Source organism: Stegostoma tigrinum, chromosome 3 (assembly GCF_030684315.1).
Source record: "Stegostoma tigrinum isolate sSteTig4 chromosome 3, sSteTig4.hap1, whole genome shotgun sequence".
In the NCBI taxonomy this organism is placed as follows: domain Eukaryota; kingdom Metazoa; phylum Chordata; class Chondrichthyes; order Orectolobiformes; family Stegostomatidae; genus Stegostoma; species Stegostoma tigrinum.
In genome coordinates, this window is record NC_081356.1 from 76,518,690 (window position 1) to 76,536,714 (window position 18,025).

The 18,025-nt window shown below is 40.3% G+C and overlaps 1 protein-coding gene across 14 annotated transcripts in view; it reads left to right on the plus strand.

The window, feature by feature from the left end:
• LOC125450934 (semaphorin-6A-like) overlaps positions 1 to 18,025 on the plus strand; it is a 102,128-nt gene that overhangs the window by 21,794 nt on the left and 62,309 nt on the right. The window lies entirely within an intron of this gene.

The following is an 18,025-nucleotide window of genomic DNA, read 5'->3' on the forward strand; positions in this document are numbered from 1 at the left end:
TTCTCCCAATAACTCTTGATCCTCTTACTAATCAAGAACTGGGCTGTATTTGTTTTAAATACACTCAATGACTTGGCCTCCACTGCCTCTGTAGCAAGGAGTTCCACAGATTCACCACCCTCTGTCTGAAGAAGTTCCTCCTCATCTCAGTTCTAAACCGTTGTCCCTTCACTCTGCCCATGGGTGCTAACCACACCCTTTAGTAGTGAGGTCCACATTCTCGCCACTCTTGAGGTAAATGTGTTTATGTCCTTTATTATCACTTACCCAAAAAATTTGGGTTTTTTAAATCCTAAATTTAGTATATATGGGTTTGTTTTTGTGTTTGGAGTTAACAATTAGTTTTTTAGAGAGAAAAAAATGACAATATCCATTATTCCTAGCAAGAGAACTGCCCAAAATTCCTAGAAAATGACGTGGAGGGTTTGGGGGAGAACAGTCGCAGATTAGGTCCAGTCACGAATCAGAGCAAGTTTGCTACTGCCATCCCACGGGAGTGAGAGAAACAAATTTGAGACAACATTTCTGTAATCACACATACTACACTTCTCTTGCTCCCCCAGTCATAGGATGTTTCTTACTCTCATGTGAAAATGCAAGTGAGAACCAGACTGTCATTGAAGGGGCAGCCAAGAATAAAAATTTCCGCAGTGAGTGTATCACTGTATTGCTGGTTGGTTAGGCATGGGGTGCAGGATGCTGCAAGAATGCAGAGAGAAGGAGGCTGAAAGTATATTAGGGGAAAAGGGGGAGACTGCAAGTGGTTGGGGAGGAAGAAGGAGCCTGCAAGTATGTGGGGATGGGGGAAGGGGGTGGCTACAAAGGAGAGAAAACTGTTTTCCACTAATCGAGAAATAAATATTCAATTTACTGGGAGCCAGGAAAGCTTAAGGCAAAGAATTTCATGAAAATGGACGTAGAATCTCTGGCTTAAGGCTGCATAAGTTCAGGAACTCCTAAAATGTATTAGGTGGAATTACAGTGAACATTGTGTCAAATCCTAAATTTAAATCTGAGACTAAGATCTAAGATATAATAAAAAGCCTAGTAATAGACATGTTTAAATGTTTCAGCTTTGTACATATATGTTGGAAACATATTAGCTGTGACCTTGCTACTTTGGCGAAGTTACATTTGGAGTGATCACATCTGTGTGTGGAAGTGTTTGATAATTATCTTGAAAAAAGCTTTTGTTGCTAACCTATGCCAGTTGTCTTGGGCCAAATAAGTACAGAGCTGTCTCAAACATTAATGCTTTGTTTGGGTAGCTGTGGCTTTACAGTTAATGTAGGGTTTATAATTGTGGTTATTTGTTTATAATACTGAATTCTGCTCTCTATGTGTTCAGATACCCCATATGTCAACTTGAATAGAAAAGGTATTATTAGCTGAACCATAATATGAGTTAATAGAATAAAAAATTGCCCACAGTAAACCAAAAGGTAGACACTGGAGAATTGATCAAAGAATTTTCTTATTGATTTCTTGTAGATTTCAGAATAAACATCGCTATGATGCTGGGGATAACTTCCTTGCTCTCTTTCAAAATAATGTAATCAGATCTTTTATGACATTTAGGAAGGGAAGAAAACAAGTGAAAGAAGGTGGGGTAGCATAATGAGTAAAACAGTTGAATTCACTCGTGAGGCGCAATATTGGTTTCGAAAATCATGATGTGGAACTATTTGGGTGGCAATTGAAACACCAAGGGGCAATAAAGAGTTGTTGGGGTTTGTCTATACGCCCCCAAACAGTATTGGAAATGTAAGAGAAGCCATTAAACAAGAAATTAAAGATGCACACAGTAAGATTGCTTTAATTTATGTATAGATTGGACAAACCGAACTCACAATGGTATTGTGGTAGAAGATTTTCTGGAATGATAGTGTTTTTTAAATCAAAACCTTGAAGAAGCAACCAGGGAGCAGGTGATTCCAGATTGGATACAGTGCAAAGAGACAGGATTAATTAACAGTTTGTTGTGTGGGGTCCCTTGGGAAAGAGCAACCATTATATGACAGAATTCTTCATTAAGTGAAGTAGTTGAATCCAAAACCAGGGTCCTGAATTTAAATAAAGGAAACTATTGAGGGATAAGGCATAAATTAACACAAAATGGTAGATTGGGGAACAATACTGAAGGGGTTGACAGTGAATAGTCAATGGTTCATATTTAAAGAAAATGTGTATGAATTACAGTGTTCATTCCTGTCTGGTACAAAATAAGAAGAAATATAGTTTCTGAAAGAAATTTGTGATAGTGTTAGATCCAAAGTGGATGCATATAAAATTGTCAAACTAGCAGCAACCCTGACGATTTGGAGCATTTTAGACTCTTCATGAAAAATGGGAAAAAAATTTGTGATCAAAAGTCGGGGAAATAAAGTACAAGAGTAAAATTGTAGGGAATGTAGAAACTGACCATAATAGCTTCTATAAATATCTGAAAAGAAAATGATAAGGACAAAGGAATAGTCAGATGCTAGGATAAAATAGTGGAAAACAAAGAAGTGACAGAAGAATTGAACATCTACATTGGTTCTATCTTGACCAAATGGGTGCACACAATATCCCAAAAATGTTAGGATACCAAAGATCCAATGAGGAGACAGAATTCAAGGAAATTGGTATTAGCAAAACCAAATGGCGCTGTGAAAATTAATTGAATTAAAGGTTGGCAAATTATCAGGGCCTGACAATCTACATCACACAGTACTAAAGCAACTGGCTGTTGGAAATGTTGGATACATTAGTGGTCACCTACCAAAAGTTCTAGAGATTCTGGAGTGGTTTCTACAGGGTGGAACATGGTAAATAATAACACAGTATTTAGAAAGGGAGAGAGTGGGGGGAGAAAAGAAGGAATTTTAGACCAGTCAGCCTAATATGAGTGTTGAAGAAAATGCTGGAGTCTGTTATAAAAGATGCAATCACCAAACGTTTGGAAAACATTAATAGGATTGGATAAAACTAGTACGGGCGTGTGAAAGGCTGCTCATGCTTAACTAAACTGCTGGAGTTTTTTTTCTTGAGATGCAACAAATAGAATAGACAAGGGAGAACCAGAAGATGTGGTGTATTTGTATTTTCAGAAGGCTTTTGATAACATCCCTCATAAACTGTTAGTGGGCCAAATTAAAGTACATTGAATGGAGATAATGTATAGCGTATATTGAGAACTGGTTGACAGACAGGAAATAGAGTGACAATAAATGGGCCATTTTTGGGGTGGCAGGCAGTGATCAGGTTGGTACCACAGCTGAGGCCCAAGCACTGTTGGCTGTTCACAAAAATATAGATGTCATGGATGAGGAAGCCAAATAGAACATTTCCATGTTTGCTGGTGGCATGAAGCTGGGTGGGATTGTGAGTTTTGAAGAGGATGCAAGATTATTTTAGACCAGTTGAGTGAGTGGGCTAACACACAGCAGATGCAGTTTCATGTGGCTAAATGTGAAATTATACACTTCAGTATGAAAAGCAGGAAGGAGGTATATTATTTAGAAGTTAATATATTAGATATACAAAGGGATCTGGGTGTCCTTCTCTACCAATCAATGAAAGTAGACAGGCAGGAGCAGCAAGCAATTAGGAAGGCAAATAATTTGTTAGCCTTGATTACAAGAGGATTTGCATTCAGAAGTAGGCATGTCTTACTACAGTTGTACAGGGTCTTCGTAAGACCCCACCTGGAGTATTGTGTGCAGTTTTGGTCTACCTACCTAATGAATAATACACTTGCCATAGAGAAAGTGTAGTGGAGGTTTACTAGGTTGATACCAGGGATAGCAGTAATGCCAAAAGAGGAGAGATTGGTTTGATTGTGTTATATTCAATATGGCTTAGAAGGATGAGGGGATCTAATTGAAACATACAAAATTCTAACAGGACTGAATAGCCTAAATGCAAGGAGGGTGTTTTTCCCTGGTTGAGGAGTCTAGAATCAGGGGTTACATTTCCAGGATGCAAGGTCGGCCATTTAGGACTGAGATGAGGTAATGTTCTTAATTCAAATGGTAGTGAAGCTGTGGAATTCTCCTCCATCAAAGGCTGTGGAGGTGATGGAGGATCAGCCATGGTCCTATTGAATGGCAGAGCAGGCTGAAGGGCTTACCACTGCTCCCTGTTCCTGTTTCTGAGGAGTGGGCAGGGCCTCTGGAAAGGCACTGTCTCCACACTGCCATGCTCCCTCATTACTGAATGTCAGCCTTGTTGTTTGTGCTCAAGTCTGGAATCTGACTTGAACTGTCTGACTCAGAGGCAAGAAATCTGCCAACACTATGCCTGAGACCTCAGTCTATGCCTAATTTCCATGTTCCTGTCCATTCTCCATGTCTTTTTGATAGTTTTATTTCCCCTTTTCAAATTCAGACGTAGTTTCCTTTTGAAGTGGTCACAATGACAAACGGTTCTAGGTCCATTTGTTCTCTGTAGGGTGAAAAGAATCCAAACTTATCCATTCATTTTCCTCATTCAGAGCCCCTGTCACCTTTCTACTAATCAGTGTCTTCATTCCAATAAACAAATTCCAATTTTTAATTGTTCTTTTTCAGACGGCAAATTTATTAGTCCAGGTGTATTTTTGGTGGATTTAGCTGTAAACTTGCCACAACACTAACACCCTTCCTATGTTCGTGTTCAGAATAGCGCAAAATCACTGATAATGGCGCCAACGTGTTTTTTTCCCCCCACAGTCCTACTTGTTAAAAGAATACTATTTTTTTAAGGCTGTTGACTTGCATCATTGGTTTTAAAAGAAGTAGCTGCAAAAACGGTGATTGTGTTGGTTGTAATTTTCCAAAATTCTGAATGAAGTAGAATACCATAAATGAAACAACTTGGTTCAAGAAAGGAGGTAGGTAGAGGACAGGTAACTGTAGGACAGTTAGCCTTACATCTGCCATCTATAAGAATGCTAGAATCTATTATTAAGGAAGCAGTAGTATACAATAAGGATCTGGTTGCATCCACATGGTTTCTTAAGGGTCGCTTTTCACAAATTTATTGGAGCTCTTTCAAGGATGCAAAAGCACCAAGAGTAAAGGGAAGCCAGTAATGGCATGTATTTAGATTTCCAAAAGGTGCCAATGAAAGGTTATTGCACAAAATAAGATCTTGTGGTGTTGAAGTACTAAATTGGCATGGGAACAGAATTGAGTAGCAGGAAACAGACTTAGAATAAATGGATCATTTTCAGGTTGGCCAATTGTAACTAGTGGGTTGCCACAACGAGCAGTGTTGGCGTCTCAACTATTTGCATTTTTTAAAATAGCTTTGAAGAAAATGAACATACTGTAGCCGGTTTTGCTGACTATTCCAAGATGATTAGGACAGCATGTTATGAGAATGATACAAATAGTTTAAGTAAGCAAGCAAAAAATTTGGCAGAGTGGGCAGAACAATATAGGAAACATGAAGTTGTCTATATTGGCAAGTCAGATAGAAAAATAGAATGTTATTTAAATGGAGAGAGAGAGTGCAACAAATTGTGGTACTGTGGTAGAGTGATCTGCATGTCCATGCAGATGAATCTGAAAAAAGTTGGCATGCAGATTCCAAAATGAATTGGGAAGGTGAATAGACCGTTGGTTTTCATTGCAAAGGGATGGCTTAAGAATAAGCAAGCCTTGTTAACAATTGTATGGGAAAACCACACGTAGAGTTCTTTGTACAGTTCTGCTCTCTTTACTTAAGGAGGGATATATTTGTATTGGAAGCAGTTCATTGAAAATTCATTAAGCTGGCTCCTGGGATGAAGGGGTTATCTTTTGAGCAAAAGTTAATCAAGTTGGGAATTTACTCATTGGAGTTTTGAAGGATGAGAGGTGATTTTAGTAAAATAAGTAAGATTCTGTGGTGACCTGACAAGTATATGTGCTGAGAGAATGTTTTTCCTCATGGGGAACCTGGAATGACAGATCACAGTTTAAAAATAAGGGGTCTTCCATTTAACATGGAACTGAGAGTTTCTTCTCTGAGGGCTGTCAATCTTTGGAATTTTTACCCTTATATAGCACGAGAGGGATGTTTTTGAACATGAGCCAAGCAGATTTTGTTTCCTTGTATGTGAGTTGGGTGTTATGGGGGCCAGCAGACAAATGAAGTGGCCACATTCAGGTTAGACATGTCTTATCGAATGGCAGTGCAGGCTAATAGAGCCAAGTGCTCTCAATGCTCTAGTTTCTTCAGATCTTGACTCATTCCAGGCTATTCAGTCCTCTGAAACTGAATTGCAATTGTTCTTCACTGGGATCTTCCTACCCATATCTGTGCTTCAAGAGCATTTTTACCTCCTCTGTCAATTTTTAACTCATGCTGCAGGTGAAGGCCCCTGGAGCAGCTAAAATGGTTTCTGTATGAATGCAGTGCTGAGTTCAACTGGCTGTGCTGAGCCTCCTATGTGAATCACACCCTCTCCTCTTCCTCTCAGGAAGATTTCCAGCTTGTTTAGAATGCTTTGCCTACGTTTTGACCCCACTCTAAAACTCGCAATAAAAACTTGTTGGGATGTAAATAGATAAAAGAGCTCTTATTCATATCTTTGTAGTTTCAGCACTGGAGCGTTGTCCTGGATTCTTGAGCTTTGTCTGGGTTGTAACCCCATTTTTAATGTGGGCAAAGCAGTAAAGCATGCTGTAAAAATAGGTAGAGTATTCCATTCTTCTGGCCAAGGAGGATTTTAAAGTAAGTTTCCTTACCTGAAGCCGCCCTTTGCAAAATTCATGAATTGTAGCCTTGTAGGAGTATATAAAAAAGTGTTTAAAAACCAATTATGACACTAGTGTATGTGTTCATCGCCTGATGGCTTGTTGTATGGACTAGTATGCGGTAAGGGTAATAACTGAGAACAGAATCTAAATATCTCCACACTTCAGGTAATGAAAGGGAAAGGCATTTCTTTCTCTCTCTTTTCCTCTCTTTCACTCACTCTCTTTCGCTCGCTGGCTTTCTCTTTTTTTCTCTTGCGTGTGCCAGTCAGCTACTGCTATAAGGACTCTGGATAAAAATTTCAATCAAGCTGTAAAGCCAAGAATCTCAATTAACTAGGCAACGACCATGTCAAACGCTATCAGTGACATCCACTGCAATATATGTCACAGACTGACCCATAAATCTTTTATTTCTTTTCTATCGTTTTGTACTCCGCTTTTAGTTCTAATCTGTGTGTTGTGTTGCTATTTCTTCTTAAATTTGGTAATTGGTAAATTCACTCCATTTTTGTTAATGCCATAAAGCCTGGTCAAAATTGGTTTGAAGTCATAAATCATATTTTGTGCCTGGAATAATGATATCCATAAGGGAAATTTTTCAAAATTTAATTTGTTGTGCCCAGTTGAAGAGGTTAATGTATCCTTTCTGGAACCTCAACAAATTTGAGAACCTCCTCGAGGCATTAGTTATGACAAAATCAAAATATCATTTGAAGCAATCATGGATGTGCTTGAATTGGAGAATAGGCAGTTTTTAAGAAATAAGAATGTGAAGCAAATCATATCATAGAATCCCTACAGTGTGGGGTCAGGCCGTTTGGCCCAATAAGTCCACACCAACTCTTAGAGCATCCCACCCTGACCCATTTCCCTAATCCACTCATCCCTGACCCCTACAGGCAATTTAGCATGACTAATCCACCTAGCCTACTCAAGTTTTGAACTGTGGGAGGAAACCAGAGTAATCCAACACAGACCCAGGGAGAATGCACAACCTCCACGCAGACAGTTGCCTGAGTGTGAAATTGAACCCAGGTCCTTGGTGCTGTGAGGCAGCAGTGCTAACCACTGAGCCACCGTTTAGATGAAGATGATATGGTAACATGGGAAGCTTGATACTATGGCCAGAGTTTTGCCAGTCTTTTGGCAATCATCTGGTCTATTCTCCTATTTTTAATCTCACTAGCCCATGGCATCAGTAGTAGTCCAGACATTACTACCCTCAAGGATCTACTTTTTAACATCCTGCCTAATTCTCGATATTCTATATGCAGAACCTCATCCTTTTCCCTACCTATGTCGTTGGTACCAATGTATGCAATGACCTGCTGCTGGTCACTTTTCCCTTTCAGAATATTCTGCATCCACTCCTTGATCCTGGCACCAGGGAGGCAATGCACCATTCTGATGTCTCGCTGACAGCCGCAGAAATGTCTGTCGGTGCCCCAGACCCGAGAGTCCCCTATTCCAATCAATCACTTGGAACCTGACATACCCCTCATTACAGTATAGCCAGTCATGGTACCAGAAATCTGGCTGTCAGACCTAAACTCCCCTGAGAAGCCACCCCTCCTCCTTCTGGTATCCAAAACAACATAACTGTTTGAGATGGGGATTGCCACAGGAGACTCCTGCAGTACTTGGCTTCCATTTCTAGCAGACGAACATTGACCTGACTGTATCTGCTGTGTTTCCACCTTCCTGAAACTGCCATCCATCACACCCCATTGCTCTTGTAGACTCCTTATTGCCTCTAACGGCCTTTCGAATCAGTCCATACCTTCTGATAGGATCGGCGACCAAATAGACTTCCTGAAAACATATTCTCCAGGAACATTCAAAATCTTCCTGATCTCAGGATTCACATTTTTGGACCATTTGAATCTCTTAAAAATAAGAAAGGGATGATCATCTTGTGATTGTATTAAAGATCCCTCAGTAATCAGCAGGAAATTGAGAATCAAACATGTAAGATCTCAGATATATTGTAAGAAAAATAACACTGTAATGGTGGGGGATTTTAACTTTTTGAACATAAACTTGGCCTGTCATAGTGTTACGGACTTAGATGCTGAGGGATGGGAGTTACATGCACTTGGAAAGGCAAAGACTGATTAGGGATAGCCAACATGGCTTTGAGCATGCAGAAACATGCCTCACTAACTTAAGTTTTTCGTGGAGGTGACAAAGATTGAAGGTAGACATTGTCCACATGGACTTCAGCAAAGCATTCAATCAAGTTCTACATGGTAGATTGGTTAGTAAGTTTAGATCACGTGGGATCCAGAAGAGCTAGCCAATTGGTTACTAAATTATCTTGAAGATCGGAGACAGAGAGTCGTGGTAGAAGGTTGTTTTCTGGACTGGAGGCCTGTGACCAGTGGTGTGCCACAAGGATCAGTGCTGGGTCTACTGCTTTTCTACATTTATAGTAATCATTGATGTGAATATAGGAGCTATGGTTAGTAAATTTGCAGATGACACTGAAATAGATGGTGTAGTGGACTATGAGGAAGATTATCTCAGGATACAATGGGATCTTGATCAGATGGGCTGGGAAGTGGCAGATGGAGTCTAAATTAGATAAACGTGAAGTGTTACATTTTGGTAAGACAAACCAGGGCAGGACTTATACAGTTAATGGTAGGGCCCTGGGGAGTATTGCCGAACAAAGAGACCTAGTAGTGCAGGTGCATAACTACTCAAAAGTGGAGTCACAAGTAGACAGGGTGCTGAAGAAACAATTTGGCACGCTTGCCTTCATTGATCAGAACATTGAGTAAAGGAGTTGGAATGTCATTGGGGCTGTACAGGACATTGAGGCCACTTTCGGACTGCTTACAATTCTGGTTGCCTATCTATAGGAAGGATGTTGTTAAGTATGAGAGGGTGCAGAAAAAATTTGCAAGGATGTTGCAGGGACTAGAGGGTTTGAGCTGTAGGCATAGGCAGGGGCTATTTTCCCTGGACCATCAGAGACTGAGGGGTGACTTTATAGAGGTTTATAAAACCATGAGGGGCATGGATAGGGTAAGCAGCCAAGGTCTTTCCCTGGGCTGGGTGAGTCCAAAACTAGAGATCATAGGTTTAGGTAAGCAGAGAAAGATGTAAAAAGGACCTGAGGGATAACTTTTTCACGCGGAGGATGGTGCATGGAACGAGATGCCAGCAGAAGTGGTAGACGCTGGTACAATTACAACATTTAAATGGCATCTCGATGAATCTACTAATAGGAAGGGACAAACGCTGTCAAATGGGGCTTGGTCAGATTGGGTTGTCTGGTTGGTGCAGAAGAGTTGGACTGAAGCCTCTGTTTCAGTGCTATAATAATTTGGAAGGATAGAATTGATCAAAAAGTTAAAGTTCTAAATTAGACTGAGACCAATTTTTGAAGGTATTGGATAAGACCTTTTAAAATCTGATTAAGGGAGGCCATTCACAGGCAAAGGCATATTTAAGAATGAGAAACAGAGTGCAGGAGCATTTTAGGAATGACCAAAATCTTCCTATTGTCTTACTGTTTGGCCAACCACAGGAATAGTGATGGACTGACTGAGTTCTTCGTGGCAACTGAGTTACTTAAGTGGTCAATTAACGGCAATTTCCTGCCACTTCCCAGCTTCCTCCAGAGATGAAGGAGGGGTTGCTCCTTTATTTTAGGAACTCCATGGAGGAGCTCTGCCAGTACTGAAACCAACTTTCCCATCACCATTGCCATTACATGGCCATCTAGTCCTCGACATTTTACAACTCTACTCAGCCCTCTTTGAGTAAGTGCTGCCATTGAAGAATGTTCTTCTTGTATCTGTAGCCTCACTAGTGCCAGAGCAAACAGTGCTGCTAGCACTCTGTTTGGCCTTTTCCCCCAGCTGGCAAGACTTCTGCCTTCCCAATAATACTCTTACTGGCCGTCTGTCTGCCTTAGCCCGTTTATGAATGCCGCAAACTGAGTAGAACAGGTGTCTTGTGAAATCTCACAGGACCATTTGCAGTAAAGCTTGCAAACAAAATTGATTGGCTGACTGAGCCTCTGTGGTAGGGCAGGGATATTGGACATCAGTCTAACAGACCATGCTGTAACAGGCAGTTTGCTATTTAGGGTGTAGTTATTAAAAGTGTTGTGTAGGTCAGAAGAGGGTTGGTTCAATTTAAACATTCATTTGTGCTTCAAAGTTGTGCTAACCCCTGGAGCAATGTTGGCGCAGTGGATAATGCTGATGTGTGTGACAGGTTTACAGTATTGTATTGTAATGCTTTTAGCCTCCAGATACAACATTAGACCTTGTCAGATTTCTTTCAGTTCCAACTAGCTTATCATTTATAGCAAAAGATCTCACTGCAGCTTCCTATTATCTGTATGTTAGGATAACAATAACTCCCTAGCCCTAATAGTGTCATTCAAAAGTGCCAGAGATCAAACTACAAATGATTGCTTTTAATTCCTTAAAAACCCACTTTGTAAAAACATTTTTATAATTGCCAAAGATGCCAAAGTGCAGCTCTCATCTGTTTCAACTTAATTTGTTTCAAATTCATTGAACTTTCTGAAACGATTGAGATAAGAGCAAAATATATCGAAAGCATGGCGCTGCCAAAAGATGGTAACAAAGGAGGCATTATCTGTTATTTCTGCCTCTAAAAAGTGAGGATTAACCCTTGCGTGATTGTTCTATATTTCTTTTTGCTTTTGAATGGCTTCTGTGGTGACAGATTGGTACACTGCTTTGTTATATTGCAGAGAAAGGTGTTAATCTGCTTGCCTATGTAGAAGCACCTCAGATTGGCTTATTGAATGCAATACTTATGTAAAAGCCCAACATTCTAGATGCTGTGCTGTATCACTGCCAGCAGATCTAAGTATTAAATGATGAGTGATGCAGTGGAAGCACTATTAAGTTATTCTGCCTGGTACTTGCAGCAGCTTGAAGTGGGACAGATTATAAATACTAAACTGTCTGGAATACAGGTTGAGAATTATGTCGTTGAGCCTTCATTTGTTAAATGAGAACTGAACCAAACCACAGGTAGGTCCCTGTTTCTGCATTTAGCTTATGCTGTGCTCTATCTGGAGCCCTGCCAGTTGTCTTCTCTGTCTCCGGGTCAGAGACTCTTCTCTTGATCATTATTCAGCAGCTCCTGCTGAATGGTGTGTGTGTGTGTGTGTGTGTGTGTGTGTGTGTGTGTGTGGCTATTGGATAAGACAATATTGAGTTTGGTAGTTGATGCATCTATAGTTCAATTATCATAATTTGTAATGCAGGGAAGGCAGCATCTGGAGAAACTTCTGCGGCGCATTGCATATAAATTTAAGGTCGGGGCAGTGGAAGAGGAGTCACCATCTGAGAGGACTGTTAAAACTGAAATTACACTGTAAAACGAAGATTTAAACTACAACATATGACAGTGGAATTTTAATGAGAATAATTCATCAGCTGTGGAATACACACAGCCTCTGTTGTCTAATTTCTTCTGTGGCGTCTCCTACTGAGCACTGTTGCAGCCCTTTCCTTCCATTGACCTCCTCCAGGCTTACATGAATGCTCTGAACTTTAAAATTCTGCAGATTATTTAGTCCTTGTCCTCACCCCACATTTTTTCAAGCCAACAGTCGTTCATACAATCTTTGTCCTGAAAGCTGAGCTTTAGCATTTTTATTTTGGTAATTTAAAGTTGAAATTGCAATGAAGGAGAAAGACCAGCAACAACCTTACCCAGCCTTCTATTTCCCTTTTAAATGCAATGAGTTTTACTTGTTGGGAAGGTTTGAAAGAAAATACATCCTGTGGATATGGAATACGAGAGTAATTACTTGGCTAAACAGATATTTGGAAAGAGGTTGTTTTAAACTGGACAGAGTGAGAGCGAGATTGGTTTTGAAAGTCGCAGTAGTACTAATAATCCACCTTAGCTTCTGAAATGGTTTATGATGAAAGTTCTGTTGATGCTTTAATTTGAAGAGAGATAGTTCCTGATGCACGTCGTTTCTCCCTTCACTTGTAAGGTTTCTTCTATCAGCTTATATAATATTACCGTTGCATGAGTCCATAGTGATAACTTGTAATTAGCTAACACCTTTTTAGTGTCGTAAATATCCCAAGATGTTTCACTCCAGAAAAACAAATACAGAGCAATAGTAAGCAGCAGAGGATAGATGGCAAAAAGTGCAATCAGAAAGAAATGGTAAGGCAGGCCTACTAGATTTAGAGAGAACACAGCAGTACAGCTGATACAAATGAATTAAAATTTTCACTTACGGATTGGAATAGAAGAGTTTTGCAAACAGAAGTTGGTGCAAAGTGAGATGCAGGCTGCAAAGTTTTGGAAAAGTCAGATCTGTAGTCAGTGAAGGTAGGCAAGGATTTGTGCTGCTCATGTGCTGAGTGTAGCAGCGAAGTAAACATTTGTTTTGATGAACAAGATATACGGTTTGAAGGTCAGCTGCAAAAAAGAGAACATGGCAAGTTTTTTAAAGCATCTGTTCTGACCTGACCGAGCAACTGGAAAGAAAGATGGCACTAAACAATAATATAGGATTTCGCTGCGGGGTCGATTTTGTGATGACCTCAGCCTTCCCAATAATCATTTATATGGTGTTCTGGCTCTCTCACAACTTGGTCAAATAATGTGACAACGGGATTTATTTCCTCATGTAATTGTAATTTCTACAGGGTTTTTACCATGAGAGCCATGTTTTAACATTTTTTGAGTAGTTATAATTCAAGGGAAGAACCAGTGACCCCCATCTTTCCTTGCACTTTCCTTTTGAAAACAGCACAAGTTGATAGCCTTAGAAAGCCACTAATTATACAAACAAAGCAAAAGTTCTGATGAAATTGGAAATAAAATATACTAACGTTACTAAGTTTTTTTGAGCAGAATTCATTTGCAGATAATGTTATGTTCCCTAAAATGACAGAATTATCATTTATGTGCAAACATTTCCTCAATTTGAATACATGAAATTTTGTCACAGAAGGCAGTAACTCAGCCCATTGAAGCTAACCTAATCCCATTTCTCTCCCCCGTTCTCTTGTACTTTCTACCTCTTCATACCAGACATTCCTTTAAACCTGATGCAGTTCCAGTAGTAGTTTGTGTTCCATGATTTCGAGCCCATCATTAACAGATAGCCCTTGTCACATAGCAGCCATGTTTTGGATTTGCCATGTAGGCTCAAATTCAGCTGGCAACAGGACTGAGACAGAGTAAAGGCATTATGGCTACTGCCAGGATATCAGATTGACTTGAACAATATGCTGCTTATAGCCACACCAGTTGGTTGTTTCAGAAGCAAAATTTTTTTTGATTCTCATATGTGGCAGAGTTCATACACAGTGTTGTTGGTGGGTATGCTGTTAATTTATATAAATGACTTAGATGAATGGATGGAAGGTACGCTTGTTAAATTAGCTTATGTTACAAAGATATGTCGGAAGGTAAGTTGAATACGCCTATCAGGAGACTCCAAAGAATTATAGATTCTGAGTGAGCAGAGATATGGCAAATGGTATTTAAAGTGGGGGAAAAAACCTGTAGTGAGAGATGCAGAGTTAATGTTTTGAGTCTCGTGACCCTTCATCAGAACTCCATTAAACCCTTCATCAGTTCTGACGAAGGGTCACTCGACTCAAAATGTTAACTGTGCATCTCTGTGCATATGCTGACAGATGTGCTGAGTTTCTCGGTACTTTGTGCTGTAACTGAAATGTTGCCACTGTTTCAGCAGTTGAGAAAGAATTACGGAAACTGTAAAGAATTACACCACTGTTACTTCTGCAGCCTTTGACCACACAGTAATCCTGCCCAGAGGTTTTAGTTATAGCTATAGTAGGTATTAAACTGAGAATCTCATTACTGAAGGTACACGTCTCTCACTTTATTCCTCATGGAGGTTTAGATAAAAAACTTGCTCACTGAGCTTTCTCAGTGGGCATCTCCTTCTCAGCTCATCTGCACTCCTTCCTTAGCCCTGTTGCAGCAGCTGACCTTGCTCTCCCTGGCTTCTGTTCATTCTCCGTGCTGTATTCCAAGTGGATGCCCATTATTTCATCACTGTCTGAAAACAACTTGTTAATCCTGAATGACCAGAGACAACACTTTACTTGCAACTTAGAAACAATGAGAGATGGTACCAAACACTTAAAGTGTAGCAGTATCAAGGGGACAAAAAAAATCAATTTGCCTCTAGTCTGTAAATCCTTGATTTCTTTCAGTAGTGTAGGTGTGAAGAGCTTTCTGCTGCTGAACATGGATTCAGCAATGTGAGGATAAGAGAGGTCATTGGTTGGAGTGTTGAGCACCAATGTGGCACTACTGGATTCAGATTACTATTGCACAACATCTGGTGCACATTTGTGGTGTGCACACTGCTCACTCCCTTCAATATCTGGCACCTGGCACTATTCACTTTATGACTATATGCAAACGCTATGAATGATAATTTAAAGCTCAAAGGTCATTCACCAAAACAAACTAAGTGTCAATAAGATAATAAAATGTGAGGCTGGATGAACACAGCAGGCCAAGCAGCATCTCAGGAGCACAAAAGCTCCAAGATAATAAAATGTGAGGCTGGATGAACACAGCAGGCCAAGCAGCATCTCAGGAGCACAAAAGCTGACGTTTCGGGCCTAGACCCTTCATCAGAGAGGGGGATGGGGAGAGGGAACTGGAATAAATAGGGAGAGAGGGGGAGGCGGACCGAAGATGGAGAGAAAAGAAGATAGGGGAGAGGAGAGTATAGGTGGGGAGGTAGGGAGGGGATAGGTCAGTCCAGGGAAGACGGACAGGTCAAGGAGGTGGGATGAGGTTAGTAGGTAGCTGGGGGTGCGGCTTGGGGTGGGAGGAAGGGATGGGTGAGAGGAAGAACCGGTTAGGGAGGCAGAGACAGGTTGGACTGGTTTTGGGATGCAGTGGGTTTCTTATAGCCTACTATGTATCAAGTGGTACAGTCGTGTATAGAAGTAATTTTTGTTTCCTTGTGTGTAGCTATTATATTGAATAAACCTAGTGACAGTAATTCATCCCCTTTTGAATCCTCACAGAAACCATCTGCGAAAGGTAAATGTAGAAACCTCAAATAGCCTTATTCCTTTATCCTATTTATAGGTCATTTATAGAACGAATTGTATTCTGACCTGTCATGAAAAGCTATCAGATTTTGACCAAAACTGTCGAATTTTATTAGGGAGCTGAAGAGGGGCCATCTCTTCACTGTCTCATAAACTTCTTATTTTTAATTAGTAAACTGACTCAAGGCACATCACAGGAACACCACCAAATAAAATTTGACACAGCCACAAAAGGAAATTTTTTGTCAAATTACCAAAAGGCTTGGCCGTGAAGCTAAATTTGAATGTGTCTTGAAGGAGGAAAGGAAAATAATGAAGCGGAGAAGTTACGGAAGAGAAATGTTTAAGATTTCAATAACAGAAAGCTTTCTCTCCAGTGGTGTAGCACATAAAATCAGGGATCTTCATGAGGCCAGAGGACAGATGTGCGTGGTGTAGGGTTGGAAGACATTACTCTGTGTCTATTACTGGTCAACTAGCAGCAATTTAATATTCAGGAATTTTCAAAACAGGGCTGTGCTGTTGACAATGACTGGTTGTCTTTTATTTAGTTGTTTGAAGCAGAACGTCCTGGGTTCAGTAAAACAAAGAAATGCAGATGCTGGAGATGTGAAACAAACAAAGTAAAAATTGCTGGAGAAACTCTGGTCTGACATCATCTGGAGAAAAAAATAGTTAATGCTTCGAGTTTTGTACCCCTTTGCGGGCTCAAGCTCCCACAGAGAGCCATAAATTTGTGAAAGTATCAAGCAATAAAGAACACATTGTACCTTATAGTTCCAATGCATTAAGTAGTGAGAGAGAGCATCTTTGGAACAAACTGAGATATACTGTCCATCTTATGAGTGGAATATATATTTTTAAAAATCCAAGGACCTATCCTAAAACAAAGGAGTGTTCTTCTGGCATCCAAGCTAATACTTACATCAAAAATCTTTCCTCATCAACAAGTTGAAGAGCACATGGAATTTTAGCCCATCATTATTATAATTTTGTAGCATTAAGTTTATATGTTTGGCAAGAAAATGAACTATTGAAACTCAGTTAGTACGTGAGTGTGTAGTAGGTGCGGAGGAATTTGTAGAAAAATCTATTTGTACGCTTACCTGCATAAGATATTGGAGCCAGCTGGTGATGATATGCAGCCATCACTTTCCCAGTATTCCTGCTATCAGCTTCTACAAAGGTCATTTCCAACCTTCAGATGTCTGCACCAAGCAAAATTCTACAGTTAACAAGGTTTTAATTTAGCAATGCAATTGCATGCAAATGCCAGTTACAGGCATCTATTATTTTGTCCTGTTTATTTCTTTACAAAGCCATGCTGTCCTCCTTTGCTTCCTGTATGGGCACAGTCGGAAGAATAAAACAACAATAAACAGAAGTTGAACCATTTCTGAGTGGGTACAAGCATTCATTTGGAAAAAGAGTGTAGGATATGCAGACAGAGTCTACACAATCTTTTTCAAGACCAAGAAACATTAGATTTGGGCATGAGAAGAGGAGTTGAGGCAGATCTGTGCCAAGTGAGGAGTTTCTTGGGACGTAGAGTTTAGAACATGTAATAGGGTGGCACAGAGGCTCCATGGTTAGCACTGCTGCCTCAGTGCCAGAGTCTTGACTTTGATTCCACCCTCTGGCAACTTGTCTGTCTGGAGTTTGCATGATCTCCCTGTGTCTGCGTGAGTTTCCTCCTTATGCTCTGGTTTCCTCTCGTAGTCCAAAGATATGCAGTTTAGGTGGATTGACCATGTTCAACAACTCATAGTGTCCAGGGGTGTGCAAGATAGGTGGATTAACCATGGGAAATACAGGGTTGATGGAATAAGGTAGGGGTGTGGGTCTGGGTGGGAAGTTCTTCGCAGGGTTGGAGTGGACTCAATGGGCTGAATGGCCTGCTTCCACACTGTAGTGATTCACAGTCCAAGTCAGATTTGTGCAAGTTAACATGTGACTGCCAATTTTTTTTACAACACTTGCTTAATGAACTTGGGAAGGCCTTGTTCACATTATTAACCACTGACTGCACTGGACTGAGGTCAGCTATGGTTGTCATTTGCAGAAAGTATCAAATCTGTTCTCTTTACAATCGTCCTTTCAATTGCAGGAGGTCATATGACAGCAATTGAGCTGTACTTGCATATATTGGCTTAAGATAATAGAGCTGCCACTACATCAGACGTCAGTGCATCGTTAGCACCTTTTAGTATCAAACCGTGGAGGTTGCAATCCCTGTCAGAGAAG